At 38.6% G+C, this 10,140-nt stretch overlaps 1 long non-coding RNA gene across 1 annotated transcript; it reads left to right on the forward strand.

Moving 5' to 3' along the window:
• The first annotated feature begins 7,467 nt into the window (after window positions 1-7,467).
• LOC309495278 lies at window positions 7,468-9,471 on the forward strand. Its single transcript, XR_014204598.1, has 2 exons — window positions 7,468-7,617; window positions 8,006-9,471. It is a non-coding gene; the product is annotated as an uncharacterized lncRNA (long non-coding RNA).
• The last annotated feature ends 669 nt before the right edge of the window (window positions 9,472-10,140 follow it).

The raw sequence follows: 10,140 nt of genomic DNA on the forward strand, positions 1-10,140 counted from the left end.
TTACAGTGTACAATAGTCAAGCTATTTTGTTGCACCTAACAAAAAACTCGTAAAAAATGTTGGAAAGGAACTATAATCATGTTTATCATTATATTTATGTATTTGTTTATTGCATTATAGGATTGAAGCAACACAAAATACTGGAGTGAACTACTCCACCATTCACAGTGACAGACACACCAAACTGTAGTTTCTAAGTATATCTGACTGAAGGCAGATCATTTAATGGGACAGTTCACAAAAATTTTTTATTCTGTCCTTATTTAATCATTTATCATTAATCTTGATCTAAACCTGCATTTGCAAAAATAAATAATTATTATATTATATTATATTACATTATATTGTATTATATTATATTATATTATATTAGGCTATATAAAGTATGTCCATACAATGAAAGTAAATGGGGTCCAAAGTTGTTTGGACAACATTTTTTCCAAATATCTTATTTTGCATTCTGCAAATGAAATGTGAGGGTGAGTAAATGGCATAATTTAATTTCAGGATGAACTAACTGTAATTAGTTAAATCATCAGTATTATGAAATGTTATGAACAGTTTAAAAACACAGAGAGTTCTCCGAGTGAACTAAAGCAGCAGCTCAAGGATAGGGCGAGCTGGATATGTACCTTGCAGAGGGGAACAGCATGCCATCTTGCCCACAGCCACACAATTGCAGTCTTAGATGCATTAATTATGAGCCATTCTGTCTAGTGAGAAGATGGATTGTGTTTATAAACTTTTTGGGAGGGTATGAGTGAGGTTGCAGGGTTCCAGACTGCGACCAAAAGGAGAATGTGCGAGTTAAAATTGTATGTGGTCGCATGGTCATGTAGCCTACTACTCAGTTCATTTCACGCATGAATTTTCCTGCATTGAACTTGTTTTAGCGCCTGCCAAAGTGAATTTTTGTCCCACCAAAGTCTTATTTGATCGGTGAGTAATGTAGATGAACTGCTGCGCTTGTGACAGGACATGTTTATAACTGAAAGAACGAGCAGAGAGAGAGAGAGAGCCGGATGCGCGTGCACTCTCTCTCTTCGGAGCCAGGTGAAAGTGTAAACAAGACTTCACCGTCTCCAAACTAAGCGCTGTCTTGCTCTCTCTCCCTCGCACATATTAATCAAAATAAATCGACACGGTGGTAAAAGGTCGGAAGACCAAAGTTTCATGTGGAGCATTCGGAGATTTTTTTTTTTTCCAGAATTACCGCTGGGTGTGAATTGTGCTAAATAAGTTTCCTTATCTTCTCTGAAAAGCGTTCCGGACATTCAGCTGACAAAACAACACTTTAATTAAATGAAAAAAACTATCCAGTGATGAAATGTTTTCTGTGTTGACAGAAATCTTGGATGTCCATGTCCTTCTAACTGCTGGGATAATCACACAACGCACATGACACGTCCAATTCGCGAACTAATGACTCCTTTGAACCGATTCATTTTAATGAATGGTTAAAACAACTGATCTTTCCAACAGTGAACTCAGGAGACGTCTGAATCGGTGTATAGTAGAACTAATCAGTAACACTTTACAATAAGGTTCTATACATAAATTACATTAAAAAAATACAGTTTTAAGCTTTAAAATAAATAAAACCACTTGTTTTTTGAAAAGCATATGACTACATTTTTCCACACAGTGCTATCAAGAATCGATAAGAGAATCTTTAAAGAATCAGATCGATAAGCAGAATCGTCAGTGGCATTGATATTGATAAAATCTTATCAATTCCAATCCCTATGTGAAGACAGTAAAATTATAATCAAACATTAAAGAACATAGGCTACATGTTTTTTTAAGTTTTTTTTTTTTTTAGTTAAAAGATTAAAGGTCCTGTATTATGCCCCTTTTCACAAGATGTAAAATAAGTCTCTGATGTCCCCAGAGTGTGTATGTGAAGTTTCAGCTCAAATACCCAACAGATCATTTTTTACAGCATGTTTAAATTGTCATTTTTTGGGGCTCAGAAAAACACGCTGTTTTAGTGTGTGCCCTTTAAATGCAAATTAACTGCTGCTGCCGGCCCACAGTCAGGACAATCTCATCTGATAATATCTAAACAGAAACTCTCAGTAGCGTGTTCATTTTGACTCGGAGTCGGACAATAATGCCCACAGCGCCAGAGAATATATACTGTATGGAGATTAAACAGGTATAGTTTAGCTTAATTATGGTTATAACTTAGGCCTATTTGTCATCTGCTTTTATCCACTATTAATACAAGCCTGCTGTAGCAGACCTCGTCCGAATGATGACCAAAATATACTGATGAGTTCAATGAAGTTTATTGTACATCACACAAAAGATGAAGTGTTAGTTTTACTCCAGAGAATCACTGTAAGAACAGCTAAATAAACACAGTATAAGATGTGAGCATTAAAGTCTTATCCATAAACTCTCTCTCTCTCTCCCTTTCATTATCATGGAACAAACACAGCGAAGTACACAAAACACTCGTTACAACTAACAGCAAACAAATATATACACACCTTTTCAGTCTGTGCTTAATAAACTGGTACACTGTAAATCCGTAAAACTATTCGATGAGCTGTCATAAAGTGCGCGCTCTCACTTTCATTTCTGCCGTGGTCAGTAACGTTAGTCCTGTCGCTTCGGAGAGTGTAATCTGGATCACGAAAAGTTGGTACAGATCCATCCTCGAGTAAGAACGAGAGTAAATGAAGACTGATATGTTGATTCTGACATCCAACAACAAAACACCTCAATCGCTTAGGAGACATTCTTGTCTACAGCTGCTCAAGCGTCGAACAATGGCGGACTGTGTCCAGCTCACTCAGGGTGGGTCTATGCTCAAACTGAAGTGTCACTCAACAGTCGTGGGAGGGGCCTGCGCAATTCTACGTCACATTGCGCTGAATCTGAGAACAGCTCATTCTGAGACAGTGCTTATGATTTATTGAGATTGTAAAAAAAAACACTGGGTGGATTTTTATCATTCTAGGGTGGTTTTGCTCACACACTGCCAACACACATTTATGTTCAAACACCATGTAAAAGTGAATTTTGCATAATAGGTGCCCTTTAAACTTTTAAATGGAATGACATGCCTGCTTGTTATGTAAAACGTTGTCAATTTTAATGAAAAGGAAGCTCAATATCTCGTTTCCTATCTACAGCACGAGTTCCTGGAACACATTTTGGCAACCTTGAAAATGCTTGGTTCTTTAACTGCCATTTAAGGCCATTATCCAGAGGATGTGTTGTGCAAGAAATGAGTTCTGAGATGCACATTTTTATCAGTAAGACCCTGAAGGTGAGCCAAGCAAATATTAAGAGAACAAATTGTGTGACAGAGGCCCATCAGAACCATTACTGAGCCGATTATACAGCATGTAAATCACATCGTGTGTCGCAGTCGGCAGAGAGGAGCCAGACAGACCGATGACCATTAAGCTGACAGAAAGAAAATGAAGAGTAAAAACACCACCGAACTCGACTCGTTTCTCCCCAAGCTAGGTGATTCGTAGTCCCCCAGTCATCACTGCACTTTCCCCACCTACCTCTGATTAAAGGGCACTTTTTAATATCTGTCTTAAAGCTGTGCCAGGGTCTTCAGAGCATACACTGTAACCATCTTTTGGCGAGAGTGAACCATCATTAAAATCAGGAAAACCATAAAATACGGCAGAGAATGAATGTGTTAATTCTCACCTAACAATAAAGTCAGGCTGAATCTTAATAGAGTGCTACCAATTAATCAACGTCAATGCAATGTAATGACAACAAAAGCAGAGACTGATTAGGGCAGAGGAACGACCTGGATGGACATTATGTGCCATCTGTGTGTAGGAAACAAATAACATCTCCTCATATCAGAGCAAACCAAGGCACCTAGCTTCGCTTGTGAATTTCATTTACCCTCCACTGATTGTGACCAGAGTATTCATTTCCTTCTAGGTGGCAGCCTGCGCCAGCTGGATCGGCTAGATTTCTGTAGCAAGGCCAAACCTTTAAATGTTACTTCATTTAAAAAAAAAAAAATCTTACAGACCACAATAAGCATTTACATTACAAGATGGCAAACAGCAACGTTATTTATTTAAAGGTGCTGCATGCAAGTTTTTGACTGTACTAAAGCAGAAAATTACCATAATATGTTTGCAGATATTTAAGAAACATGCTGAGTTCACATACTCGTTTCTCTGAAAGACAATACTACAGCCAATTATTTTACTTTGAAATGTGTGTTCCGTGTCGGAATGTCTTTTTTTTGTTTTGGTCAGTGTGATACTGCACGTTGCCAATTTACCCAATAGTATTTCGCCACCACAGGTTGCCAGTTGGCAGAAAACAAAGCATGTTGCAGCCATGGAAGCCAGCGAACAACCTGGTTAGAGATCGCAGATTCTACCCGACCTAAAAAGCCTCCGGACTCATCTAAAAATCTCTATGAACGGGAGCATATTATAACGCGATATCAACTCAACATAAATCAATAAATCATAAATCTCCTCGCATTCCATTGTAAATCCTCAATCTGGCAACCCGCGCGAGCTTCGAGTCTGAGGAGGAGGGGGCGGGGTAAACAACTCTCTCCAATATTTAAATTTTGGACTGCAGTACCCATTTAAACCGCTAGCTGTCACTCACATACTGCACCTTTAAAGGAACATTTTACACAAAAAAATTAAATGCTGCCCTCATTTAGGAATATCAGTGAAAAGTGACTTACATTTTTAGTTTTTCCAACCAAAGTTATTACACGGTTTCATAAGAAGAAGAAAAAAAAATTTTTTACTTTCTGAAGCTTAAAAGTTTCAGACCCTGTATAACAAAATGGGTTCGGAACAACATGAAGATCATTAAATAATGACGGACATTTCCCGAACTATCCCCTTAATGCTCCATTACTTTTCTACACAGTGGTTCTTTCAGTGTACACAATATTTTTACAACATTTACAGAGTTCATAAATTCAGTGTATGTGCTCCCATTTAGGTGTTTAGCTTTGAGGTGGATCTGGGTAAAGTTACACTACCATTCAAATGTATTTATTTTTTCTTTAATTAATGTTTTTAACACAACAAGCATGCATTAAAATAACTGGAAGTAAAAATAACTGAAAACTTTTTTCAAATAAATGCTGTTCTTAATAATAAAACAGACATACAATAAAACATTTAATTAAAGTTAAATTAAAATTAAATAAATAAAAATCTTTCTTGAGCAGCAAAACAGCACATCTATCTATTAGGGCTGTAGCGATACACTAATCTCACGATACGATACGATACGATACGATATTCGATATTCAGCTCACGATACGATATATATCATGATATTCAGCCAACGATACGATTCGATATAATTCGATACACTTACATCATTTTCTGAAAAATGTAAAGTGGACAGAGTGATTTTGGTGACATCTTGTGAGTGTTCCATTTACTTGGATTGAATTAATTGAACTGAAAACTAAAAATATAAATTACACAATGTGTCTCTGACTGGACAGAGAGTCTACAGCTTGCAAATGCTGGACAAAATGAATCAAAGATGTGTTGAGAAAATTAGTTCCATTTATTGAAATAGTGCAAACTGTAGCTTACACGCCTTTGAAAAGTAAATAAAGTGCAGTATAGTATAGCAGGGCTCCATCACGTTCACCATGCGCCTAAAGCCGGCGTTTTCCACCACCGAATACGGTCTCAAATCCTGACAAATAAAGTAGGCAATGGACTCTGTGGGAACAACCGCCATCGATGTCCAGCATGGTTTGTTTTGGGTCATGCGGCCGCAGCTTCTTGGGGTCCTCCGTTAGCATTACCGTGTCCGGGTGGTGACGTTTTAGGTGGGCTCGTAGGTTGGTGGGATTTCCTGAGTATTTCACGTTTGTGTCACACAGCTCGCAAACCGCGATGCTTTTGTCTAAGTCGTCGCTTTCCTTCTTCTTTTTAAACCCAAAGTGCTCCCACACATCTGCTTTTAAGCATGAAGGTGCTGGATTTATATTCGCCGCCATTTTCTTAATCTCCTCGCTCTGACTCCGTAAACAGGAAGAGGTAGACGTCGGCGTCTGTGTAAAGTTAGTACGGGTAACTTGCTCTACAGCGACACTAGCGGCTGGCTGACCAAATCGCTCTTCCTGCAACGCGAACGGGGGTAAACACGGGGATTTGAATGGGACTTATGTATCGATACTCGCGGCTTAAAAATCGATACTTTCTTGGGGGAAAAAAATATTGATTTATATCGCAGAATCGATAAAATTGCTCAGCCTTACCATCTATCTATAAATTACAGAAACGTCTCTGCATATCTCTCAAACCGTTAGTCCGATGGATTTTAAACTTGACAGGAGTCTCGCTACGAGCACGAGTAAGTGCAGTGCCAAGTTTGACGTTGTTTGGATTAGAAATGCAAAATAATTCGGTAAAAGAAGCACTTAGAAGGTTGTGGTTTAAAAATAAACATTCTGACATTAGAAGGTTGTGGTTTAAAAATAAACATTCTGACATTAGAGGGTTGTATCGGTCAAAGAAGCCCCAAGAAGGTTGTGGTTTAAAAATAAACATTCTGACATAAACACTCTGTCAGCTACACTGTTTACTTCTGAATATTATATTTTATTCACGGCCATCATTTGTAGTAACCTATTCACAAACTGTTTGCTCAAGCGTAGCATTTTTTCGAAGTTCACTGTATAGCCTGCTCCCTGAATCGTCGAGTTCACCGTGTAGCCTGCTCCCTGAATCGTCGAGTTCACCGTGTAGCCTGCTCCCTGAATCGTCGAGTTCACTGTATAGCCTGCTCCCTGAATCGTCGAGTTCACTGTATAGCCTGCTCCCTGAATTGTCAAGTTCACCGTGTAGCCTGCTCCCTGAATCGTCGAGTTCACCGTGTAGCCTGCTCCCTGAATCGTCGAGTTCACTGTATAGCCTGCTCCCTGAATCGTCGAGTTCACTGTATAGCCTGCTCCCTGAATCGTCGAGTTCACTGTATAGCCTGCTCCCTGAATCGTCGAGTTCACCGTGTAGCCTGCTCCCTGAATCGTCGAGTTCACTGTATAGCCTGCTCCCTGAATCGTCGAGTTCACCGTGTAGCCTGCTCCCTGAATCGTCGAGTTCACCGTGTAGCCTGCTCCCTGAATCGTCGAGTTCACTGTGTAGCCTGCTCCCTGAATCGTCGCGCTTATTCATTTGTGGATGTTAACTGTAGTGTAAGTCACCTACGCTGTTTACTTCTGTATATTTTATCGATCTATAAATTACGTGAACGTCTTTCTGTCTGTGTGTGTGTGTTATTCGCATATCTCTCGAATCGTTAGTCCGATGGATTTCAAACATGACAGGCGTCTTACTACGGGAATGAGTAAGTGCAATGCCAAGTTTGACGTTGTTTGGATTAGAAATGCAAAAGATATTGGTAAATATATATCGGTAAATGAAGCACACACTAGCTTTTGCCGGTCTAGCCGCTGGCCACTCCCCCTCTCACACTGAGTGAGCACAGCCCAGGACCAGAGACAGAGAGGGTCGAAGAAAGCAGCGGAGCTTAAGTAGCGTTTTCTCGGAGTTCACTGTGTAGCCTGCTCCCTCAATCGTGTAGTTCAATTTTCCACATTTATTGTATGTCATTATGTCAGTATCAGTATTTGCTTTCTACCATGCACAAATAAAAATGTCACTGAACTTTTGCTGTGTAATTGTAACAATGAGCACTCAAACACACCAAACCAAAAATTACTAAAAACACACAAAAACTGATTTTGCACGGGCACTTTGCACTACTCCCTGAATCGACGCGTTTATTCATTTGTGGATGTTAACTGAATCTATAAGTCAGCTATGCTGTTGTTTACTTCTGAATATTATATTTCATTCTGGTGCGCTTAACGTTATCGCTACTGTGTAATAGTAGCCTATGCTTTTCACCAACTAAACATATCCTATTCAATGTGTTCACAGTCTCTTTCACGGCCATCATTTGTAGTAGCCTATTCACAAACTGTTTGCTCAAGCATAGCATTTTCTCGGAGTTTACTGTGTGCTTTCTACCATGCACAAATAAAAATGTCACTGAACTTTTGCTGTGTAATTGTAACAATGAGCACTCAAACACACCAAACCAACAATTACTAAAAACACACACAAAAACTGATTTTGCACAGGCATTTTGCACTAGTTGGAATGATATAGGATCATGTGACACTAAGGACTGGGGTAAAAAAATCAGCTTAGCCATTACAGGGAAAAAATACTTTTTAAATTATAATAATATTACATTTATTACATTATATTACATAATATTACAATATTACATAATATTACATTTTTGTTTTGATTTTTGTATATAAATGCAGCCTTGAAGAACATTCAAAAAAAATTTCAAAAAAAATTACCAATGCCAAACTTTTGAACGTTAAACAACATTCACTTACGTTTTGGAAGCATATTCTGATCAGCCAGACCTGAGATTCAGGCCTTAAACGTATAGACCGAATTGATTTGTGTGGAAAAGTCAGCACAGACACTTCAGGGAGTTTAGAAACTTAAGTTGTCACTAGGGCAATCTCACTAAATATTTATGTACCAACCTACACAAACCCAAAGTAAACTTCTGGACTTGCGGTGCACAACCTTGGTGAGATAAATTAGATCCTGTCTGCTTCAATATTGTTACTAAACGCTTGCTTAGTGAGAATTAATCTTAATTTGCAGAAAGTAAAGTTTTCTGCCTCAATATCGCTCACTTTCTCTGACTTTCATGTTGCTTTTAATTTATCTTTACACAAGCAAATCCAAGTTTCTTCGATGGCTATGCAGCTGTTTTCTGCATCAGACTTCTTATTCACATTTTGTCTGATTTAAAAATGTCTGGCCTCATCTTCACCTTGTTTAAAATTCACAAAACTTTAAAACTGGCTGCCTTCCAGCAAGTTTGAAGCTCACAACGTATTTAGTGATAATGAAGTATTAACGTATTCAAGTTGGACAGTGCATAAAAAAATAAAAGCCTGGACTTCAATATGAGTGCAACTTAAGCTCTACAGCTCTATATAAAAGGTATTTGTGACAGAATTTTTATTACTACAGAATATAATTAAAATGTTTCCCTTTTTTAATAAGAATGCCATAACAATGCAAGTACACAGGGCCAAGCAATAAACATTAAAATATATGCCGTTTTAAAAGTATAGGCACAACACAAGATCTAAACATGAGACTAGATTTACCTGGTCAAAAACAGCTCTGTTTTCAGCACGCCGTTTAAGTGCATGTGTCTTTAAATGATAATGAGCTTTGCTCACCCCGCCCCTCTGTTCTGTGCGTACACCGTTTGTAACACAATAACACAATAACCATAACGCGGTGTTCATTATAAACGTGGGATTATGAATTATATTGAGAACGTCGTACATAGAAAACATGCCGTAATGTACCCTGAGTGTAAACAGCCGCATTCATCGTGAAGCGTGCAGCAAGCGATTTGCAAAGATTAATATAAATATGAATATAAAGGTTAATAAAACATTACACTCACTTCTTCTTCTGGAGGTGCAGCAGGAACACGAATAGTTGGTACCGATCCTTTTTTCAGGAGCAGCTTCTTAGCAAAACCAGCTTTATACTGACCCTCGTTTGTAAGTCTGGTGTGTGAAATGATTTGTGCAAACATGAAAGCATTGACGTTGATCGTGGGGAATATTCCCTTCGAAAACAAACTCAGCCACTTCAGCAGTTCAGATTTAGGAACATCAAAAAGACTCCTTATTGCACCCAAGAACAGAACACCACAATCGCTTAGACGCCATTCTGCTCATAGACAGTGCTCCAGCGTATCAACAATGACCGCGCGGACTATGATTGACAGCTCACGAGCGAGCGAGGGCGGGTCTGTGTTGAAACGCTGCTGTCAATCAACAATCGTGGGAGGGGCGTCGATTTTGTGACGTCACAAAATCGAACGGCTTGATTTGAGCCAGGAGAAAACATATAAGAAGATTTTTTTTTTAAAAACACTGGATGGATTTTTATCATTTTATGATGGTTGTGTACAGGCACTGCCAACACACATTTCAGTACCATCAACTTGTAAAAGGGCAGATGACGTGACGCATGTTTTTTCTGTAATCAAGTGTAAATGTTTATTGAACTGCATTTCTCAATTAAA

This window comes from Leuciscus leuciscus, assembly GCF_965113295.1.
Source record: "Leuciscus leuciscus genome assembly, chromosome: 3".
Lineage (NCBI taxonomy): Eukaryota > Metazoa > Chordata > Actinopteri > Cypriniformes > Leuciscidae > Leuciscus > Leuciscus leuciscus.